The sequence below is a fragment of the Ambystoma mexicanum genome, chromosome 6q (genome assembly GCF_040938575.1).
Source record: "Ambystoma mexicanum isolate Mex_15411 chromosome 6q, UKY_AmexF1_1, whole genome shotgun sequence".
Taxonomy (NCBI): Eukaryota; Metazoa; Chordata; class Amphibia; order Caudata; family Ambystomatidae; genus Ambystoma; species Ambystoma mexicanum.
Genome location: NC_090937.1, coordinates 1,628,809,481 through 1,628,832,173, shown reverse-complemented (window position 1 = coordinate 1,628,832,173; position 22,693 = coordinate 1,628,809,481). Strand labels below are relative to the sequence as shown.

The window sequence follows — 22,693 nt, the reverse complement described above, 5'->3', positions numbered from 1 at the left end:
GGCCTTCGTCAGGGCTTTGTCGGGGAGGGGCCAGGAGCCCTGCTCGCTTCAATCCCCTCACCGATAGACAGTTGCAGAAACTAGGATGCAAGAACCTTTCCTGGATGGGGTTTTGATTTTCACGAAAAGTGTGTCAGCTTTGCTTTCAGCATGAGTCTGATTTTCAAAAAATGCATTTTGAACAATTTAAAGACTCGATCTGCGTTGGCCAGGAATCGAACCCAGGTCAACTGCTTGGAAGGCAGCTATGCTCACCACTATACCACCAACGCCTGCCTGTCTGGGCTATCTGATGGAGCGGCCCTTAGAAATAAGAATAAGTCATTGGCTGGGAATGAAAAAAGCTTGCGTTTGACGCAGAAGCAGTTCGCATCATGAGGTCTTGCCGGTCAGCCCAACATTTCCCCGGGACCCCTTAAAAAAGGAGCTTGGTTTTAAGTTTGGTTTGATTGAACAGTACATTTTGTTGGCTGGGCTGGGACCCTCTCCTATTTAGCGCAAGAGTGGAACGAGGCAGCAAGTTCAAGGAATGACATTGCATCCAGGCACTTACAGCTCTTTGTGCCCTAATGCCATGACACAAAAACATAATTTGAAAAAAGTTAGCAGAGGATGGTTTCGATCCATCGACCTCTGGGTTATGGGCCCAGCACGCTTCCGCTGCGCCACTCTGCTGGTTGGAGAACAAGAGCTTTTCTGGGCTTTTACAGCCTACAAACCGACAACCCTAGACCCAGTTTCGAGTGAAGCGGGCAGTAGGCCTTACAAAGCCAAACAACCTGCAACCACGCACTCCCATCCCATGGCCTTTTGCAGACAGGCCTCATTTCTCTAGCTCACACCCTAACTGCCAACACCCCTTCCCCTTCTCTCTCTGTCTCTCTCTCTCTGTCTCTCTCTCTCATTCTCTCTCTCTCGCAAATAGATACTTTACTTCCCAGGTGCAACAAAACAAGCCTTCTCGAGCTGGCAGATATGGGAAGGAAGGAAGGAAGGGCCAGTTTGGAAACTCAACTCAATTACCATAAATCCCCTGCTAAGGGTTATGGGAGGGAGGAATGAAGGAACTTTGCTTCAGGGAAAGGGCTGCTGCTGCTTCAGCATGTGAGGAGCGCAGCCACACGTTTCACCTTCTTCAGTATGTTGGTTTACAGGATGAGCGAGATCCTGAAACCTCACTCTAATAGGCTGAGGTGCTGTGCTCGGTGGCCTGCTGGGACCAAGGCCCGTCAGGGCAAGGCGAATAGGCCTTTGTCAGGCCTTCGTCAGGGCTTTGTCGGGGAGGGGCCAGGAGCCCTGCTCGCTTCAATCCCCTCACCGATAGACAGTTGCAGAAACTAGGATGCAAGAACCTTTCCTGGATGGGGTTTTGATTTTCACGAAAAGTGTGTCAGCTTTGCTTTCAGCATGAGTCTGATTTCCAAAAAATGCATTTTGAACAATTTAAAGATTTGATCTGCGTTGGCCGGGAATCGAACCCGGGTCAACTGCTTGGAAGGCAGCTATGCTCACCACTATACCACCAACGCCTGCCTGTCTGGGCTATCTGATGGAGCGGCCCTTAGAAATAAGAATAAGTCATTGGCTGGGAATGAAAAAAGCTTGCGTTTGACGCAGAAGCAGTTCGCATCATGAGGTCTTGCCGGTCAGCCCAACATTTCCCCGGGACCCCTTAAAAAAGGAGCTTGGTTTTAAGTTTGGTTTGATTGAACAGTGCATTTTGTTGGCTGGGCTGGGACCCTCTCCTATTTAGCGCAAGAGTGGAACGAGGCAGCAAGTTCAAGGAATGACATTGCATCCAGGCACTTACAGCTCTTTGTGCCCTAATGCCATGACACAAAAACATAATTTGAAAAAAGTTAGCAGAGGATGGTTTCGATCCATCGACCTCTGGGTTATGGGCCCAGCACGCTTCCGCTGCGCCACTCTGCTGGTTGGAGAACAAGAGCTTTTCTGGGCTTTTACAGCCTACAAACCGACAACCCTAGACCCAGTTTCGAGTGAAGCGGGCAGTAGGCCTTACAAAGCCAAACAACCTGCAACCACGCACTCCCATCCCATGGCCTTTTGCAGACAGGCCTCATTTCTCTAGCTCACACCCTAACTGCCAACACCCCTTCCCCTTCTCTCTCTGTCTCTCTCTCTCTGTCTCTCTCTCTCATTCTCTCTCTCTCGCAAATAGATACTTTACTTCCCAGGTGCAACAAAACAAGCCTTCTCGAGCTGGCAGATATGGGAAGGAAGGAAGGAAGGGCCAGTTTGGAAACTCAACTCAATTACCATAAATCCCCTGCTAAGGGTTATGGGAGGGAGGAATGAAGGAACTTTGCTTCAGGGAAAGGGCTGCTGCTGCTTCAGCATGTGAGGAGCGCAGCCACACGTTTCACCTTCTTCAGTATGTTGGTTTACAGGATGAGAGAGATCCTGAAACCTCACTCTAATAGGCTGAGGTGCTGTGCTCGGTGGCCTGCTGGGACCAAGGCCCGTCAGGGCAAGGCGAATAGGCCTTTGTCAGGCCTTCGTCAGGGCTTTGTCGGGGAGGGGCCAGGAGCCCTGCTCGCTTCAATCCCCTCACCGATAGACAGTTGCAGAAACTAGGATGCAAGAACCTTTCCTGGATGGGGTTTTGATTTTCACGAAAAGTGTGTCAGCTTTGCTTTCAGCATGAGTCTGATTTCCAAAAAATGCATTTTGAACAATTTAAAGATTTGATCTGCGTTGGCCGGGAATAGAACCCGGGTCAACTGCTTGGAAGGCAGCTATGCTCACCACTATACCACCAACGCCTGCCTGTCTGGGCTATCTGATGGAGCGGCCCTTAGAAATAAGAATAAGTCATTGGCTGGGAATGAAAAAAGCTTGCGTTTGACGCAGAAGCAGTTCGCATCATGAGGTCTTGCCGGTCAGCCCAACATTTCCCCGGGACCCCTTAAAAAAGGAGCTTGGTTTTAAGTTTGGTTTGATTGAACAGTACATTTTGTTGGCTGGGCTGGGACCCTCTCCTATTTAGCGCAAGAGTGGAACGAGGCAGCAAGTTCAAGGAATGACATTGCATCCAGGCACTTACAGCTCTTTGTGCCCTAATGCCATGACACAAAAACATAATTTGAAAAAAGTTAGCAGAGGATGGTTTCGATCCATCGACCTCTGGGTTATGGGCCCAGCACGCTTCCGCTGCGCCACTCTGCTGGTTGGAGAACAAGAGCTTTTCTGGGCTTTTACAGCCTACAAACCGACAACCCTAGACCCAGTTTCGAGTGAAGCGGGCAGTAGGCCTTACAAAGCCAAACAACCTGCAACCACGCACTCCCATCCCATGGCCTTTTGCAGACAGGCCTCATTTCTCTAGCTCACACCCTAACTGCCAACACCCCTTCCCCTTCTCTCTCTGTCTCTCTCTCTCTGTCTCTCTCTCTCATTCTCTCTCTCTCGCAAATAGATACTTTACTTCCCAGGTGCAACAAAACAAGCCTTCTCGAGCTGGCAGATATGGGAAGGAAGGAAGGAAGGGCCAGTTTGGAAACTCAACTCAATTACCATAAATCCCCTGCTAAGGGTTATGGGAGGGAGGAATGAAGGAACTTTGCTTCAGGGAAAGGGCTGCTGCTGCTTCAGCATGTGAGGAGCGCAGCCACACGTTTCACCTTCTTCAGTATGTTGGTTTACAGGATGAGAGAGATCCTGAAACCTCACTCTAATAGGCTGAGGTGCTGTGCTCGGTGGCCTGCTGGGACCAAGGCCCGTCAGGGCAAGGCGAATAGGCCTTTGTCAGGCCTTCGTCAGGGCTTTGTCGGGGAGGGGCCAGGAGCCCTGCTCGCTTCAATCCCCTCACCGATAGACAGTTGCAGAAACTAGGATGCAAGAACCTTTCCTGGATGGGGTTTTGATTTTCACGAAAAGTGTGTCAGCTTTGCTTTCAGCATGAGTCTGATTTCCAAAAAATGCATTTTGAACAATTTAAAGATTTGATCTGCGTTGGCCCCGGGTCAACTGCTTGGAAGGCAGCTATGCTCACCACTATACCACCAACGCCTGCCTGTCTGGGCTATCTGATGGAGCGGCCTTTAGAAATAAGAATAAGTCATTGGCTGGGAATGAAAAAAGCTTGCGTTTGACGCAGAAGCAGTTCGCATCATGAGGTCTTGCCGGTCAGCCCAACATTTCCCCGGGACCCCTTAAAAAAGGAGCTTGGTTTTAAGTTTGGTTTGATTGAACAGTGCATTTTGTTGGCTGGGCTGGGACCCTCTCCTATTTAGCGCAAGAGTGGAACGAGGCAGCAAGTTCAAGGAATGACATTGCATCCAGGCACTTACAGCTCTTTGTGCCCTAATGCCATGACACAAAAACATAATTTGAAAAAAGTTAGCAGAGGATGGTTTCGATCCATCGACCTCTGGGTTATGGGCCCAGCACGCTTCCGCTGCGCCACTCTGCTGGTTGGAGAACAAAAGCTTTTCTGGGCTTTTACAGCCTACAAACCGACAACCCTAGACCCATTTTCGAGTGAAGCGGGCAGTAGGCCTTACAAAGCCAAACAACCTGCAACCACGCACTCCCATCCCATGGCCTTTTGCAGACAGGCCTCATTTCTCTAGCTCACACCCTAACTGCCAACACCCCTTCCCCTTCTCTCTCTGTCTCTCTCTCTCTGTCTCTCTCTCTCATTCTCTCTCTCTCGCAAATAGATACTTTACTTCCCAGGTGCAACAAAACAAGCCTTCTCGAGCTGGCAGATATGGGAAGGAAGGAAGGAAGGGCCAGTTTGGAAACTCAACTCAATTACCATAAATCCCCTGCTAAGGGTTATGGGAGGGAGGAATGAAGGAACTTTGCTTCAGGGAAAGGGCTGCTGCTGCTTCAGCATGTGAGGAGCGCAGCCACACGTTTCACCTTCTTCAGTATGTTGGTTTACAGGATGAGAGAGATCCTGAAACCTCACTCTAATAGGCTGAGGTGCTGTGCTCGGTGGCCTGCTGGGACCAAGGCCCGTCAGGGCAAGGCGAATAGGCCTTTGTCAGGCCTTCGTCAGGGCTTTGTCGGGGAGGGGCCAGGAGCCCTGCTCGCTTCAATCCCCTCACCGATAGACAGTTGCAGAAACTAGGATGCAAGAACCTTTCCTGGATGGGGTTTTGATTTTCACGAAAAGTGTGTCAGCTTTGCTTTCAGCATGAGTCTGATTTTCAAAAAATGCATTTTGAACAATTTAAAGACTCGATCTGCGTTGGCCAGGAATCGAACCCAGGTCAACTGCTTGGAAGGCAGCTATGCTCACCACTATACCACCAACGCCTGCCTGTCTGGGCTATCTGATGGAGCGGCCCTTAGAAATAAGAATAAGTCATTGGCTGGGAATGAAAAAAGCTTGCGTTTGACGCAGAAGCAGTTCGCATCATGAGGTCTTGCCGGTCAGCCCAACATTTCCCCGGGACCCCTTAAAAAAGGAGCTTGGTTTTAAGTTTGGTTTGATTGAACAGTACATTTTGTTGGCTGGGCTGGGACCCTCTCCTATTTAGCGCAAGAGTGGAACGAGGCAGCAAGTTCAAGGAATGACATTGCATCCAGGCACTTACAGCTCTTTGTGCCCTAATGCCATGACACAAAAACATAATTTGAAAAAAGTTAGCAGAGGATGGTTTCGATCCATCGACCTCTGGGTTATGGGCCCAGCACGCTTCCGCTGCGCCACTCTGCTGGTTGGAGAACAAGAGCTTTTCTGGGCTTTTACAGCCTACAAACCGACAACCCTAGACCCAGTTTCGAGTGAAGCGGGCAGTAGGCCTTACAAAGCCAAACAACCTGCAACCACGCACTCCCATCCCATGGCCTTTTGCAGACAGGCCTCATTTCTCTAGCTCACACCCTAACTGCCAACACCCCTTCCCCTTCTCTCTCTGTCTCTCTCTCTCTGTCTCTCTCTCTCATTCTCTCTCTCTCGCAAATAGATACTTTACTTCCCAGGTGCAACAAAACAAGCCTTCTCGAGCTGGCAGATATGGGAAGGAAGGAAGGAAGGGCCAGTTTGGAAACTCAACTCAATTACCATAAATCCCCTGCTAAGGGTTATGGGAGGGAGGAATGAAGGAACTTTGCTTCAGGGAAAGGGCTGCTGCTGCTTCAGCATGTGAGGAGCGCAGCCACACGTTTCACCTTCTTCAGTATGTTGGTTTACAGGATGAGCGAGATCCTGAAACCTCACTCTAATAGGCTGAGGTGCTGTGCTCGGTGGCCTGCTGGGACCAAGGCCCGTCAGGGCAAGGCGAATAGGCCTTTGTCAGGCCTTCGTCAGGGCTTTGTCGGGGAGGGGCCAGGAGCCCTGCTCGCTTCAATCCCCTCACCGATAGACAGTTGCAGAAACTAGGATGCAAGAACCTTTCCTGGATGGGGTTTTGATTTTCACGAAAAGTGTGTCAGCTTTGCTTTCAGCATGAGTCTGATTTCCAAAAAATGCATTTTGAACAATTTAAAGATTTGATCTGCGTTGGCCGGGAATCGAACCCGGGTCAACTGCTTGGAAGGCAGCTATGCTCACCACTATACCACCAACGCCTGCCTGTCTGGGCTATCTGATGGAGCGGCCCTTAGAAATAAGAATAAGTCATTGGCTGGGAATGAAAAAAGCTTGCGTTTGACGCAGAAGCAGTTCGCATCATGAGGTCTTGCCGGTCAGCCCAACATTTCCCCGGGACCCCTTAAAAAAGGAGCTTGGTTTTAAGTTTGGTTTGATTGAACAGTGCATTTTGTTGGCTGGGCTGGGACCCTCTCCTATTTAGCGCAAGAGTGGAACGAGGCAGCAAGTTCAAGGAATGACATTGCATCCAGGCACTTACAGCTCTTTGTGCCCTAATGCCATGACACAAAAACATAATTTGAAAAAAGTTAGCAGAGGATGGTTTCGATCCATCGACCTCTGGGTTATGGGCCCAGCACGCTTCCGCTGCGCCACTCTGCTGGTTGGAGAACAAGAGCTTTTCTGGGCTTTTACAGCCTACAAACCGACAACCCTAGACCCAGTTTCGAGTGAAGCGGGCAGTAGGCCTTACAAAGCCAAACAACCTGCAACCACGCACTCCCATCCCATGGCCTTTTGCAGACAGGCCTCATTTCTCTAGCTCACACCCTAACTGCCAACACCCCTTCCCCTTCTCTCTCTGTCTCTCTCTCTCTGTCTCTCTCTCTCATTCTCTCTCTCTCGCAAATAGATACTTTACTTCCCAGGTGCAACAAAACAAGCCTTCTCGAGCTGGCAGATATGGGAAGGAAGGAAGGAAGGGCCAGTTTGGAAACTCAACTCAATTACCATAAATCCCCTGCTAAGGGTTATGGGAGGGAGGAATGAAGGAACTTTGCTTCAGGGAAAGGGCTGCTGCTGCTTCAGCATGTGAGGAGCGCAGCCACACGTTTCACCTTCTTCAGTATGTTGGTTTACAGGATGAGAGAGATCCTGAAACCTCACTCTAATAGGCTGAGGTGCTGTGCTCGGTGGCCTGCTGGGACCAAGGCCCGTCAGGGCAAGGCGAATAGGCCTTTGTCAGGCCTTCGTCAGGGCTTTGTCGGGGAGGGGCCAGGAGCCCTGCTCGCTTCAATCCCCTCACCGATAGACAGTTGCAGAAACTAGGATGCAAGAACCTTTCCTGGATGGGGTTTTGATTTTCACGAAAAGTGTGTCAGCTTTGCTTTCAGCATGAGTCTGATTTCCAAAAAATGCATTTTGAACAATTTAAAGATTTGATCTGCGTTGGCCGGGAATAGAACCCGGGTCAACTGCTTGGAAGGCAGCTATGCTCACCACTATACCACCAACGCCTGCCTGTCTGGGCTATCTGATGGAGCGGCCCTTAGAAATAAGAATAAGTCATTGGCTGGGAATGAAAAAAGCTTGCGTTTGACGCAGAAGCAGTTCGCATCATGAGGTCTTGCCGGTCAGCCCAACATTTCCCCGGGACCCCTTAAAAAAGGAGCTTGGTTTTAAGTTTGGTTTGATTGAACAGTGCATTTTGTTGGCTGGGCTGGGACCCTCTCCTATTTAGCGCAAGAGTGGAACGAGGCAGCAAGTTCAAGGAATGACATTGCATCCAGGCACTTACAGCTCTTTGTGCCCTAATGCCATGACACAAAAACATAATTTGAAAAAAGTTAGCAGAGGATGGTTTCGATCCATCGACCTCTGGGTTATGGGCCCAGCACGCTTCCGCTGCGCCACTCTGCTGGTTGGAGAACAAGAGCTTTTCTGGGCTTTTACAGCCTACAAACCGACAACCCTAGACCCAGTTTCGAGTGAAGCGGGCAGTAGGCCTTACAAAGCCAAACAACCTGCAACCACGCACTCCCATCCCATGGCCTTTTGCAGACAGGCCTCATTTCTCTAGCTCACACCCTAACTGCCAACACCCCTTCCCCTTCTCTCTCTGTCTCTCTCTCTCTGTCTCTCTCTCTCATTCTCTCTCTCTCGCAAATAGATACTTTACTTCCCAGGTGCAACAAAACAAGCCTTCTCGAGCTGGCAGATATGGGAAGGAAGGAAGGAAGGGCCAGTTTGGAAACTCAACTCAATTACCATAAATCCCCTGCTAAGGGTTATGGGAGGGAGGAATGAAGGAACTTTGCTTCAGGGAAAGGGCTGCTGCTGCTTCAGCATGTGAGGAGCGCAGCCACACGTTTCACCTTCTTCAGTATGTTGGTTTACAGGATGAGAGAGATCCTGAAACCTCACTCTAATAGGCTGAGGTGCTGTGCTCGGTGGCCTGCTGGGACCAAGGCCCGTCAGGGCAAGGCGAATAGGCCTTTGTCAGGCCTTCGTCAGGGCTTTGTCGGGGAGGGGCCAGGAGCCCTGCTCGCTTCAATCCCCTCACCGATAGACAGTTGCAGAAACTAGGATGCAAGAACCTTTCCTGGATGGGGTTTTGATTTTCACGAAAAGTGTGTCAGCTTTGCTTTCAGCATGAGTCTGATTTCCAAAAAATGCATTTTGAACAATTTAAAGATTTGATCTGCGTTGGCCGGGAATAGAACCCGGGTCAACTGCTTGGAAGGCAGCTATGCTCACCACTATACCACCAACGCCTGCCTGTCTGGGCTATCTGATGGAGCGGCCCTTAGAAATAAGAATAAGTCATTGGCTGGGAATGAAAAAAGCTTGCGTTTGACGCAGAAGCAGTTCGCATCATGAGGTCTTGCCGGTCAGCCCAACATTTCCCCGGGACCCCTTAAAAAAGGAGCTTGGTTTTAAGTTTGGTTTGATTGAACAGTACATTTTGTTGGCTGGGCTGGGACCCTCTCCTATTTAGCGCAAGAGTGGAACGAGGCAGCAAGTTCAAGGAATGACATTGCATCCAGGCACTTACAGCTCTTTGTGCCCTAATGCCATGACACAAAAACATAATTTGAAAAAAGTTAGCAGAGGATGGTTTCGATCCATCGACCTCTGGGTTATGGGCCCAGCACGCTTCCGCTGCGCCACTCTGCTGGTTGGAGAACAAGAGCTTTTCTGGGCTTTTACAGCCTACAAACCGACAACCCTAGACCCAGTTTCGAGTGAAGCGGGCAGTAGGCCTTACAAAGCCAAACAACCTGCAACCACGCACTCCCATCCCATGGCCTTTTGCAGACAGGCCTCATTTCTCTAGCTCACACCCTAACTGCCAACACCCCTTCCCCTTCTCTCTCTGTCTCTCTCTCTCTGTCTCTCTCTCTCATTCTCTCTCTCTCGCAAATAGATACTTTACTTCCCAGGTGCAACAAAACAAGCCTTCTCGAGCTGGCAGATATGGGAAGGAAGGAAGGAATGGCCAGTTTGGAAACTCAACTCAATTACCATAAATCCCCTGCTAAGGGTTATGGGAGGGAGGAATGAAGGAACTTTGCTTCAGGGAAAGGGCTGCTGCTGCTTCAGCATGTGAGGAGCGCAGCCACACGTTTCACCTTCTTCAGTATGTTGGTTTACAGGATGAGAGAGATCCTGAAACCTCACTCTAATAGGCTGAGGTGCTGTGCTCGGTGGCCTGCTGGGACCAAGGCCCGTCAGGGCAAGGCGAATAGGCCTTTGTCAGGCCTTCGTCAGGGCTTTGTCGGGGAGGGGCCAGGAGCCCTGCTCGCTTCAATCCCCTCACCGATAGACAGTTGCAGAAACTAGGATGCAAGAACCTTTCCTGGATGGGGTTTTGATTTTCACGAAAAGTGTGTCAGCTTTGCTTTCAGCATGAGTCTGATTTCCAAAAAATGCATTTTGAACAATTTAAAGATTTGATCTGCGTTGGCTGGGAATCGAACCCGGGTCAACTGCTTGGAAGGCAGCTATGCTCACCACTATACCACCAACGCCTGCCTGTCTGGGCTATCTGATGGAGCGGCCCTTAGAAATAAGAATAAGTCATTGGCTGGGAATGAAAAAAGCTTGCGTTTGACGCAGAAGCAGTTCGCATCATGAGGTCTTGCCGGTCAGCCCAACATTTCCCCGGGACCCCTTAAAAAAGGAGCTTGGTTTTAAGTTTGGTTTGATTGAACAGTACATTTTGTTGGCTGGGCTGGGACCCTCTCCTATTTAGCGCAAGAGTGGAACGAGGCAGCAAGTTCAAGGAATGACATTGCATCCAGGCACTTACAGCTCTTTGTGCCCTAATGCCATGACACAAAAACATAATTTGAAAAAAGTTAGCAGAGGATGGTTTCGATCCATCGACCTCTGGGTTATGGGCCCAGCACGCTTCCGCTGCGCCACTCTGCTGGTTGGAGAACAAGAGCTTTTCTGGGCTTTTACAGCCTACAAACCGACAACCCTAGACCCAGTTTCGAGTGAAGCGGGCAGTAGGCCTTACAAAGCCAAACAACCTGCAACCACGCACTCCCATCCCATGGCCTTTTGCAGACAGGCCTCATTTCTCTAGCTCACACCCTAACTGCCAACACCCCTTCCCCTTCTCTCTCTGTCTCTCTCTCTCTGTCTCTCTCTCTCATTCTCTCTCTCTCGCAAATAGATACTTTACTTCCCAGGTGCAACAAAACAAGCCTTCTCGAGCTGGCAGATATGGGAAGGAAGGAAGGAAGGGCCAGTTTGGAAACTCAACTCAATTACCATAAATCCCCTGCTAAGGGTTATGGGAGGGAGGAATGAAGGAACTTTGCTTCAGGGAAAGGGCTGCTGCTGCTTCAGCATGTGAGGAGCGCAGCCACACGTTTCACCTTCTTCAGTATGTTGGTTTACAGGATGAGAGAGATCCTGAAACCTCACTCTAATAGGCTGAGGTGCTGTGCTCGGTGGCCTGCTGGGACCAAGGCCCGTCAGGGCAAGGCGAATAGGCCTTTGTCAGGCCTTCGTCAGGGCTTTGTCGGGGAGGGGCCAGGAGCCCTGCTCGCTTCAATCCCCTCACCGATAGACAGTTGCAGAAACTAGGATGCAAGAACCTTTCCTGGATGGGGTTTTGATTTTCACGAAAAGTGTGTCAGCTTTGCTTTCAGCATGAGTCTGATTTCCAAAAAATGCATTTTGAACAATTTAAAGATTTGATCTGCGTTGGCCGGGAATCGAACCCAGGTCAACTGCTTGGAAGGCAGCTATGCTCACCACTATACCACCAACGCCTGCCTGTCTGGGCTATCTGATGGAGCGGCCCTTAGAAATAAGAATAAGTCATTGGCTGGGAATGAAAAAAGCTTGCGTTTGACGCAGAAGCAGTTCGCATCATGAGGTCTTGCCGGTCAGCCCAACATTTCCCCGGGACCCCTTAAAAAAGGAGCTTGGTTTTAAGTTTGGTTTGATTGAACAGTACATTTTGTTGGCTGGGCTGGGACCCTCTCCTATTTAGCGCAAGAGTGGAACGAGGCAGCAAGTTCAAGGAATGACATTGCATCCAGGCACTTACAGCTCTTTGTGCCCTAATGCCATGACACAAAAACATAATTTGAAAAAAGTTAGCAGAGGATGGTTTCGATCCATCGACCTCTGGGTTATGGGCCCAGCACGCTTCCGCTGCGCCACTCTGCTCGTTGGAGAACAAGAGCTTTTCTGGGCTTTTACAGCCTACAAACCGACAACCCTAGACCCAGTTTCGAGTGAAGCGGGCAGTAGGCCTTACAAAGCCAAACAACCTGCAACCACGCACTCCCATCCCATGGCCTTTTGCAGACAGGCCTCATTTCTCTAGCTCACACCCTAACTGCCAACACCCCTTCCCCTTCTCTCTCTGTCTCTCTCTCTCTGTCTCTCTCTCTCATTCTCTCTCTCTCGCAAATAGATACTTTACTTCCCAGGTGCAACAAAACAAGCCTTCTCGAGCTGGCAGATATGGGAAGGAAGGAAGGAAGGGCCAGTTTGGAAACTCAACTCAATTACCATAAATCCCCTGCTAAGGGTTATGGGAGGGAGGAATGAAGGAACTTTGCTTCAGGGAAAGGGCTGCTGCTGCTTCAGCATGTGAGGAGCGCAGCCACACGTTTCACCTTCTTCAGTATGTTGGTTTACAGGATGAGAGAGATCCTGAAACCTCACTCTAATAGGCTGAGGTGCTGTGCTCGGTGGCCTGCTGGGACCAAGGCCCGTCAGGGCAAGGCGAATAGGCCTTTGTCAGGCCTTCGTCAGGGCTTTGTCGGGGAGGGGCCAGGAGCCCTGCTCGCTTCAATCCCCTCACCGATAGACAGTTGCAGAAACTAGGATGCAAGAACCTTTCCTGGATGGGGTTTTGATTTTCACGAAAAGTGTGTCAGCTTTGCTTTCAGCATGAGTCTGATTTCCAAAAAATGCATTTTGAACAATTTAAAGATTTGATCTGCGTTGGCCGGGAATCGAACCCGGGTCAACTGCTTGGAAGGCAGCTATGCTCACCACTATACCACCAACGCCTGCCTGTCTGGGCTATCTGATGGAGCGGCCCTTAGAAATAAGAATAAGTCATTGGCTGGGAATGAAAAAAGCTTGCGTTTGACGCAGAAGCAGTTCGCATCATGAGGTCTTGCCGGTCAGCCCAACATTTCCCCGGGACCCCTTAAAAAAGGAGCTTGGTTTTAAGTTTGGTTTGATTGAACAGTACATTTTGTTGGCTGGGCTGGGACCCTCTCCTATTTAGCGCAAGAGTGGAACGAGGCAGCAAGTTCAAGGAATGACATTGCATCCAGGCACTTACAGCTCTTTGTGCCCTAATGCCATGACACAAAAACATAATTTGAAAAAAGTTAGCAGAGGATGGTTTCGATCCATCGACCTCTGGGTTATGGGCCCAGCACGCTTCCGCTGCGCCACTCTGCTGGTTGGAGAACAAGAGCTTTTATGGGCTTTTACAGCCTACAAACCGACAACCCTAGACCCAGTTTCGAGTGAAGCGGGCAGTAGGCCTTACAAAGCCAAACAACCTGCAACCACGCACTCCCATCCCATGGCCTTTTGCAGACAGGCCTCATTTCTCTAGCTCACACCCTAACTGCCAACACCCCTTCCCCTTCTCTCTCTGTCTCTCTCTCTCTGTCTCTCTCTCTCATTCTCTCTCTCTCGCAAATAGATACTTTACTTCCCAGGTGCAACAAAACAAGCCTTCTCGAGCTGGCAGATATGGGAAGGAAGGAAGGAAGGGCCAGTTTGGAAACTCAACTCAATTACCATAAATCCCCTGCTAAGGGTTATGGGAGGGAGGAATGAAGGAACTTTGCTTCAGGGAAAGGGCTGCTGCTGCTTCAGCATGTGAGGAGCGCAGCCACACGTTTCACCTTCTTCAGTATGTTGGTTTACAGGATGAGAGAGATCCTGAAACCTCACTCTAATAGGCTGAGGTGCTGTGCTCGGTGGCCTGCTGGGACCAAGGCCCGTCAGGGCAAGGCGAATAGGTCTTTGTCAGGCCTTCGTCAGGGCTTTGTCGGGGAGGGGCCAGGAGCCCTGCTCGCTTCAATCCCCTCACCGATAGACAGTTGCAGAAACTAGGATGCAAGAACCTTTCCTGGATGGGGTTTTGATTTTCACGAAAAGTGTGTCAGCTTTGCTTTCAGCATGAGTCTGATTTCCAAAAAATGCATTTTGAACAATTTAAAGATTTGATCTGCGTTGGCCGGGAATCGAACCTGGGTCAACTGCTTGGAAGGCAGCTATGCTCACCACTATACCACCAACGCCTGCCTGTCTGGGCTATCTGATGGAGCGGCCTTTAGAAATAAGAATAAGTCATTGGCTGGGAATGAAAAAAGCTTGCGTTTGACGCAGAAGCAGTTCGCATCATGAGGTCTTGCCGGTCAGCCCAACATTTCCCCGGGACCCCTTAAAAAAGGAGCTTGGTTTTAAGTTTGGTTTGATTGAACAGTACATTTTGTTGGCTGGGCTGGGACCCTCTCCTATTTAGCGCAAGAGTGGAACGAGGCAGCAAGTTCAAGGAATGACATTGCATCCAGGCACTTACAGCTCTTTGTGCCCTAATGCCATGACACAAAAACATAATTTGAAAAAAGTTAGCAGAGGATGGTTTCGATCCATCGACCTCTGGGTTATGGGCCCAGCACGCTTCCGCTGCGCCACTCTGCTGGTTGGAGAACAAGAGCTTTTCTGGGCTTATACAGCCTACAAACCGACAACCCTAGACCCAGTTTCGAGTGAAGCGGGCAGTAGGCCTTACAAAGCCAAACAACCTGCAACCACGCACTCCCATCCCATGGCCTTTTGCAGACAGGCCTCATTTCTCTAGCTCACACCCTAACTGCCAACACCCCTTCCCCTTCTCTCTCTGTCTCTCTCTCTCTGTCTCTCTCTCTCATTCTCTCTCTCTCGCAAATAGATACTTTACTTCCCAGGTGCAACAAAACAAGCCTTCTCGAGCTGGCAGATATGGGAAGGAAGGAAGGAAGGGCCAGTTTGGAAACTCAACTCAATTACCATAAATCCCCTGCTAAGGGTTATGGGAGGGAGGAATGAAGGAACTTTGCTTCAGGGAAAGGGCTGCTGCTGCTTCAGCATGTGAGGAGCGCAGCCACACGTTTCACCTTCTTCAGTATGTTGGTTTACAGGATGAGAGAGATCCTGAAACCTCACTCTAATAGGCTGAGGTGCTGTGCTCGGTGGCCTGCTGGGACCAAGGCCCGTCAGGGCAAGGCGAATAGGCCTTTGTCAGGCCTTCGTCAGGGCTTTGTCGGGGAGGGGCCAGGAGCCCTGCTCGCTTCAATCCCCTCACCGATAGACAGTTGCAGAAACTAGGATGCAAGAACCTTTCCTGGATGGGGTTTTGATTTTCACGAAAAGTGTGTCAGCTTTGCTTTCAGCATGAGTCTGATTTCCAAAAAATGCATTTTGAACAATTTAAAGATTTGATCTGCGTTGGCCGGGAATCGAACCCGGGTCAACTGCTTGGAAGGCAGCTATGCTCACCACTATACCACCAACGCCTGCCTGTCTGGGCTATCTGATGGAGCGGCCCTTAGAAATAAGAATAAGTCATTGGCTGGGAATGAAAAAAGCTTGCGTTTGACGCAGAAGCAGTTCGCATCATGAGGTCTTGCCGGTCAGCCCAACATTTCCCCGGGACCCCTTAAAAAAGGAGCTTGGTTTTAAGTTTGGTTTGATTGAACAGTACATTTTGTTGGCTGGGCTGGGACCCTCTCCTATTTAGCGCAAGAGTGGAACGAGGCAGCAAGTTCAAGGAATGACATTGCATCCAGGCACTTACAGCTCTTTGTGCCCTAATGCCATGACACAAAAACATAATTTGAAAAAAGTTAGCAGAGGATGGTTTCGATCCATCGACCTCTGGGTTATGGGCCCAGCACGCTTCCGCTGCGCCACTCTGCTGGTTGGAGAACAAGAGCTTTTCTGGGCTTTTACAGCCTACAAACCGACAACCCTAGACCCAGTTTCGAGTGAAGCGGGCAGTAGGCCTTACAAAGCCAAACAACCTGCAACCACGCACTCCCATCCCATGGCCTTTTGCAGACAGGCCTCATTTCTCTAGCTCACACCCTAACTGCCAACACCCCTTCCCCTTCTCTCTCTGTCTCTCTCTCTCTGTCTCTCTCTCTCATTCTCTCTCTCTCGCAAATAGATACTTTACTTCCCAGGTGCAACAAAACAAGCCTTCTCGAGCTGGCAGATATGGGAAGGAAGGAAGGAAGGGCCAGTTTGGAAACTCAACTCAATTACCATAAATCCCCTGCTAAGGGTTATGGGAGGGAGGAATGAAGGAACTTTGCTTCAGGGAAAGGGCTGCTGCTGCTTCAGCATGTGAGGAGCGCAGCCACACGTTTCACCTTCTTCAGTATGTTGGTTTACAGGATGAGAGAGATCCTGAAACCTCACTCTAATAGGCTGAGGTGCTGTGCTCGGTGGCCTGCTGGGACCAAGGCCCGTCAGGGCAAGGCGAATAGGCCTTTGTCAGGCCTTCGTCAGGGCTTTGTCGGGGAGGGGCCAGGAGCCCTGCTCGCTTCAATCCCCTCACCGATAGACAGTTGCAGAAACTAGGATGCAAGAACCTTTCCTGGATGGGGTTTTGATTTTCACGAAAAGTGTGTCAGCTTTGCTTTCAGCATGAGTCTGATTTCCAAAAAATGCATTTTGAACAATTTAAAGATTTGATCTGCGTTGGCCGGGAATCGAACCCGGGTCAACTGCTTGGAAGGCAGCTATGCTCACCACTATACCACCAACGCCTGCCTGTCTGGGCTATCTGATGGAGCGGCCCTTAGAAATAAGAATAAGTCATTGGCTGGGAATGAAAAAAGCTTGCGTTTGACGCAGAAGCAGTTCGCATCATGAGGTCTTGCCGGTCAGCCCAACATTTCCCCGGGACCCCTTAAAAAAGGAGCTTGGTTTTAAGTTTGGTTTGATTGAACAGTACATTTTGTTGGCTGGGCTGGGACCCTCTCCTATTTAGCGCAAGAGTGGAACGAGGCAGCAAGTTCAAGGAATGACATTGCATCCAGGCACTTACAGCTCTTTGTGCCCTAATGCCATGACACAAAAACATAATTTGAAAAAAGTTAGCAGAGGATGGTTTCGATCCATCGACCTCTGGGTTATGGGCCCAGCACGCTTCCGCTGCGCCACTCTGCTGGTTGGAGAACAAGAGCTTTTCTGGGCTTTTACAGCCTACAAACCGACAACCCTAGACCCAGTTTCGAGTGAAGCGGGCAGTAGGCCTTACAAAGCCAAACAACCTGCAACCACGCACTCCCATCCCATGGCCTTTTGCAGACAGGCCTCATTTCTCTAGCTCACACCCTAACTGCCAACACCCCTTCCCCTTCTCTCTCTGTCTCTCTCTCTCTGTCTCTCTCTCTCATTCTCTCTCTCTCGCAAATAGATACTTTACTTCCCAGGTGCAACAAAACAAGCCTTCTCGAGCTGGCAGATATGGGAAGGAAGGAAGGAAGGGCCAGTTTGGAAACTCAACTCAATTACCATAAATCCCCTGCTAAGGGTTATGGGAGGGAGGAATGAAGGAACTTTGCTTCAGGGAAAGGGCTGCTGCTGCTTCAGCATGTGAGGAGCGCAGCCACACGTTTCACCTTCTTCAGTATGTTGGTTTACAGGATGAGAGAGATCCTGAAACCTCACTCTAATAGGCTGAGGTGCTGTGCTCGGTGGCCTGCTGGGACCAAGGCCCGTCAGGGCAAGGCGAATAGGCCTTTGTCAGGCCTTCGTCAGGGCTTTGTCGGGGAGGGGCCAGGAGCCCTGCTCGCTTCAATCCCCTCACCGATAGACAGTTGCAGAAACTAGGATGCAAGAACCTTTCCTGGATGGGGTTTTGATTTTCACGAAAAGTGTGTCAGCTTTGCTTTCAGCATGAGTCTGATTTCCAAAAAATGCATTTTGAACAATTTAAAGATTTGATCTGCGTTGGCCGGGAATCGAACCCGGGTCAACTGCTTGGAAGGCAGCTATGCTCACCACTATACCACCAACGCCTGCCTGTCTGGGCTATCTGATGGAGCGGCCCTTAGAAATAAGAATAAGTCATTGGCTGGGAATGAAAAAAGCTTGCGTTTGACGCAGAAGCAGTTCGCATCATGAGGTCTTGCCGGTCAGCCCAACATTTCCCCGGGACCCCTTAAAAAAGGAGCTTGGTTTTAAGTTTGGTTTGATTGAACAGTACATTTTGTTGGCTGGGCTGGGACCCTCTCCTATTTAGCGCAAGAGTGGAACGAGGCAGCAAGTTCAAGGAATGACATTGCATCCAGGCACTTACAGCTCTTTGTGCCCTAATGCCATGACACAAAAACATAATTTGAAAAAAGTTAGCAGAGGATGGTTTCGATCCATCGACCTCTGGGTTATGGGCCCAGCACGCTTCCGCTGCGCCACTCTGCTGGTTGGAGAACAAGAGCTTTTCTGGGCTTTTACAGCCTACAAACCGACAACCCTAGACCCAGTTTCGAGTGAAGCGGGCAGTAGGCCTTACAAAGCCAAACAACCTGCAACCACGCACTCCCATCCCATGGCCTTTTGCAGACAGGCCTCATTTCTCTAGCTCACACCCTAACTGCCAACACCCCTTCCCCTTCTCTCTCTGTCTCTCTCTCTCTGTCTCTCTCTCTCATTCTCTCTCTCTCGCAAATAGATACTTTACTTCCCAGGTGCAACAAAACAAGCCTTCTCGAGCTGGCAGATATGGGAAGGAAGGAAGGAAGGGCCAGTTTGGAAACTCAACTCAATTACCATAAATCCCCTGCTAAGGGTTATGGGAGGGAGGAATGAAGGAACTTTGCTTCAGGGAAAGGGCTGCTGCTGCTTCAGCATGTGAGGAGCGCAGCCACACGTTTCACCTTCTTCAGTATGTTGGTTTACAGGATGAGAGAGATCCTGAAACCTCACTCTAATAGGCTGAGGTGCTGTGCTCGGTGGCCTGCTGGGACCAAGGCCCGTCAGGGCAAGGCGAATAGGCCTTTGTCAGGCCTTCGTCAGGGCTTTGTCGGGGAGGGGCCAGGAGCCCTGCTCGCTTCAATCCCCTCACCGATAGACAGTTGCAGAAACTAGGATGCAAGAACCTTTCCTGGATGGGGTTTTGATTTTCACGAAAAGTGTGTCAGCTTTGCTTTCAGCATGAGTCTGATTTCCAAAAAATGCATTTTGAACAATTTAAAGATTTGATCTGCGTTGGCCGGGAACCCGGGTCAACTGCTTGGAAGGCAGCTATGCTCACCACTATACCACCAACGCCTGCCTGTCTGGGCTATCTGATGGAGCGGCCCTTAGAAATAAGAATAAGTCATTGGCTGGGAATGAAAAAAGCTTGCGTTTGACGCAGAAGCAGTTCGCATCATGAGGTCTTGCCGGTCAGCCCAACATTTCCCCGGGACCCCTTAAAAAAGGAGCTTGGTTTTAAGTTTGGTTTGATTGAACAGTACATTTTGTTGGCTGGGCTGGGACCCTCTCCTATTTAGCGCAAGAGTGGAACGAGGCAGCAAGTTCAAGGAATGACATTGCATCCAGGCACTTACAGCTCTTTGTGCCCTAATGCCATGACACAAAAACATAATTTGAAAAAAGTTAGCAGAGGATGGTTTCGATCCATCGACCTCTGTGTTATGGGCCCAGCACGCTTCCGCTGCGCCACTCTGCTGGTTGGAGAACAAGAGCTTTTCTGGGCTTTTACAGCCTACAAACCGACAACCCTAGACCCAGTTTCGAGTGAAGCGGGCAGTAGGCCTTACAAAGCCAAACAACCTGCAACCACGCACTCCCATCCCATGGCCTTTTGCAGACAGGCCTCATTTCTCTAGCTCACACCCTAACTGCCAACACCCCTTCCCCTTCTCTCTCTGTCTCTCTCTCTCTGTCTCTCTCTCTCATTCTCTCTCTCTCGCAAATAGATACTTTACTTCCCAGGTGCAACAAAACAAGCCTTCTCGAGCTGGCAGATATGGGAAGGAAGGAAGGAAGGGCCAGTTTGGAAACTCAACTCAATTACCATAAATCCCCTGCTAAGGGTTATGGGAGGGAGGAATGAAGGAACTTTGCTTCAGGGAAAGGGCTGCTGCTGCTTCAGCATGTGAGGAGCGCAGCCACACGTTTCACCTTCTTCAGTATGTTGGTTTACAGGATGAGAGAGATCCTGAAACCTCACTCTAATAGGCTGAGGTGCTGTGCTCGGTGGCCTGCTGGGACCAAGGCCCGTCAGGGCAAGGCGAATAGGCCTTTGTCAGGCCTTCGTCAGGGCTTTGTCGGGGAGGGGCCAGGAGCCCTGCTCGCTTCAATCCCCTCACCGATAGACAGTTGCAGAAACTAGGATGCAAGAACCTTTCCTGGATGGGGTTTTGATTTTCACGAAAAGTGTGTCAGCTTTGCTTTCAGCATGAGTCTGATTTCCAAAAAATGCATTTTGAACAATTTAAAGATTTGATCTGCGTTGGCCGGGAATCGAACCCGGGTCAACTGCTTGGAAGGCAGCTATGCTCACCACTATACCACCAACGCCTGCCTGTCTGGGCTATCTGATGGAGCGGCCTTTAGAAATAAGAATAAGTCATTGGCTGGGAATGAAAAAAGCTTGCGTTTGACGCAGAAGCAGTTCGCATCATGAGGTCTTGCCGGTCAGCCCAACATTTCCCCGGGACCCCTTAAAAAAGGAGCTTGGTTTTAAGTTTGGTTTGATTGAACAGTGCATTTTGTTGGCTGGGCTGGGACCCTCTCCTATTTAGCGCAAGAGTGGAACGAGGCAGCAAGTTCAAGGAATGACATTGCATCCAGGCACTTACAGCTCTTTGTGCCCTAATGCCATGACACAAAAACATAATTTGAAAAAAGTTAGCAGAGGATGGTTTCGATCCATCGACCTCTGGGTTATGGGCCCAGCACGCTTCCGCTGCGCCACTCTGCTGGTTGGAGAACAAAAGCTTTTCTGGGCTTTTACAGCCTACAAACCGACAACCCTAGACCCATTTTCGAGTGAAGCGGGCAGTAGGCCTTACAAAGCCAAACAACCTGCAACCACGCACTCCCATCCCATGGCCTTTTGCAGACAGGCCTCATTTCTCTAGCTCACACCCTAACTGCCAACACCCCTTCCCCTTCTCTCTCTGTCTCTCTCTCTCTGTCTCTCTCTCTCATTCTCTCTCTCTCGCAAATAGATACTTTACTTCCCAGGTGCAACAAAACAAGCCTTCTCGAGCTGGCAGATATGGGAAGGAAGGAAGGAAGGGCCAGTTTGGAAACTCAACTCAATTACCATAAATCCCCTGCTAAGGGTTATGGGAGGGAGGAATGAAGGAACTTTGCTTCAGGGAAAGGGCTGCTGCTGCTTCAGCATGTGAGGAGCGCAGCCACACGTTTCACCTTCTTCAGTATGTTGGTTTACAGGATGAGAGAGATCCTGAAACCTCACTCTAATAGGCTGAGGTGCTGTGCTCGGTGGCCTGCTGGGACCAAGGCCCGTCAGGGCAAGGCGAATAGGCCTTTGTCAGGCCTTCGTCAGGGCTTTGTCGGGGAGGGGCCAGGAGCCCTGCTCGCTTCAATCCCCTCACCGATAGACAGTTGCAGAAACTAGGATGCAAGAACCTTTCCTGGATGGGGTTTTGATTTTCACGAAAAGTGTGTCAGCTTTGCTTTCAGCATGAGTCTGATTTTCAAAAAATGCATTTTGAACAATTTAAAGACTTGATCTGCGTTGGCCGGGAATCGAACCCAGGTCAACTGCTTGGAAGGCAGCTATGCTCACCACTATACCACCAACGCCTGCCTGTCTGGGCTATCTGATGGAGCGGCCCTTAGAAATAAGAATAAGTCATTGGCTGGGAATGAAAAAAGCTTGCGTTTGACGCAGAAGCAGTTCGCATCATGAGGTCTTGCCGGTCAGCCCAACATTTCCCCGGGACCCCTTAAAAAAGGAGCTTGGTTTTAAGTTTGGTTTGATTGAACAGTGCATTTTGTTGGCTGGGCTGGGACCCTCTCCTATTTAGCGCAAGAGTGGAACGAGGCAGCAAGTTCAAGGAATGACATTGCATCCAGGCACTTACAGCTCTTTGTGCCCTAATGCCATGACACAAAAACATAATTTGAAAAAAGTTAGCAGAGGATGGTTTCGATCCATCGACCTCTGGGTTATGGGCCCAGCACGCTTCCGCTGCGCCACTCTGCTGGTTGGAGAACAAGAGCTTTTCTGGGCTTTTACAGCCTACAAACCGACAACCCTAGACCCAGTTTCGAGTGAAGCGGGCAGTAGGCCTTACAAAGCCAAACAACCTGCAACCACGCACTCCCATCCCATGGCCTTTTGCAGACAGGCCTCATTTCTCTAGCTCACACCCTAACTGCCAACACCCCTTCCCCTTCTCTCTCTGTCTCTCTCTCTCTGTCTCTCTCTCTCATTCTCTCTCTCTCGCAAATAGATACTTTACTTCCCAGGTGCAACAAAACAAGCCTTCTCGAGCTGGCAGATATGGGAAGGAAGGAAGGAAGGGCCAGTTTGGAAACTCAACTCAATTACCATAAATCCCCTGCTAAGGGTTATGGGAGGGAGGAATGAAGGAACTTTGCTTCAGGGAAAGGGCTGCTGCTGCTTCAGCATGTGAGGAGCGCAGCCACACGTTTCACCTTCTTCAGTATGTTGGTTTACAGGATGAGAGAGATCCTGAAACCTCACTCTAATAGGCTGAGGTGCTGTGCTCGGTGGCCTGCTGGGACCAAGGCCCGTCAGGGCAAGGCGAATAGGCCTTTGTCAGGCCTTCGTCAGGGCTTTGTCGGGGAGGGGCCAGGAGCCCTGCTCGCTTCAATCCCCTCACCGATAGACAGTTGCAGAAACTA

At 50.1% G+C, this 22,693-nt stretch overlaps 7 non-coding genes across 7 annotated transcripts; all 7 read right to left on the bottom strand.

Moving 5' to 3' along the window:
- Positions 1 to 1,457: 1,457 nt before the first annotated feature.
- On the bottom strand, positions 1,458 to 1,529 carry TRNAG-UCC (transfer RNA glycine (anticodon UCC)). Its single transcript has one exon. It is a non-coding gene; the product is annotated as a tRNA-Gly (tRNA).
- Positions 1,530 to 6,474: 4,945 nt separating this feature from the next.
- TRNAG-UCC (transfer RNA glycine (anticodon UCC)) lies at positions 6,475 to 6,546 on the bottom strand. The gene has a single exon. It is a non-coding gene; the product is annotated as a tRNA-Gly (tRNA).
- Positions 6,547 to 12,759: 6,213 nt separating this feature from the next.
- TRNAG-UCC (transfer RNA glycine (anticodon UCC)) lies at positions 12,760 to 12,831 on the bottom strand. The gene has a single exon. It is a non-coding gene; the product is annotated as a tRNA-Gly (tRNA).
- A 2,442-nt stretch (positions 12,832 to 15,273) lies between these two features.
- Positions 15,274 to 15,345, bottom strand: TRNAG-UCC (transfer RNA glycine (anticodon UCC)). Its single transcript has one exon. It is a non-coding gene; the product is annotated as a tRNA-Gly (tRNA).
- Positions 15,346 to 16,530: 1,185 nt separating this feature from the next.
- TRNAG-UCC (transfer RNA glycine (anticodon UCC)) lies at positions 16,531 to 16,602 on the bottom strand. Its single transcript has one exon. It is a non-coding gene; the product is annotated as a tRNA-Gly (tRNA).
- A 1,185-nt stretch (positions 16,603 to 17,787) lies between these two features.
- TRNAG-UCC (transfer RNA glycine (anticodon UCC)) lies at positions 17,788 to 17,859 on the bottom strand. Its single transcript has one exon. It is a non-coding gene; the product is annotated as a tRNA-Gly (tRNA).
- Positions 17,860 to 20,296: 2,437 nt separating this feature from the next.
- On the bottom strand, positions 20,297 to 20,368 carry TRNAG-UCC (transfer RNA glycine (anticodon UCC)). The gene has a single exon. It is a non-coding gene; the product is annotated as a tRNA-Gly (tRNA).
- Between the last annotated feature and the right edge of the window lie 2,325 nt (positions 20,369 to 22,693).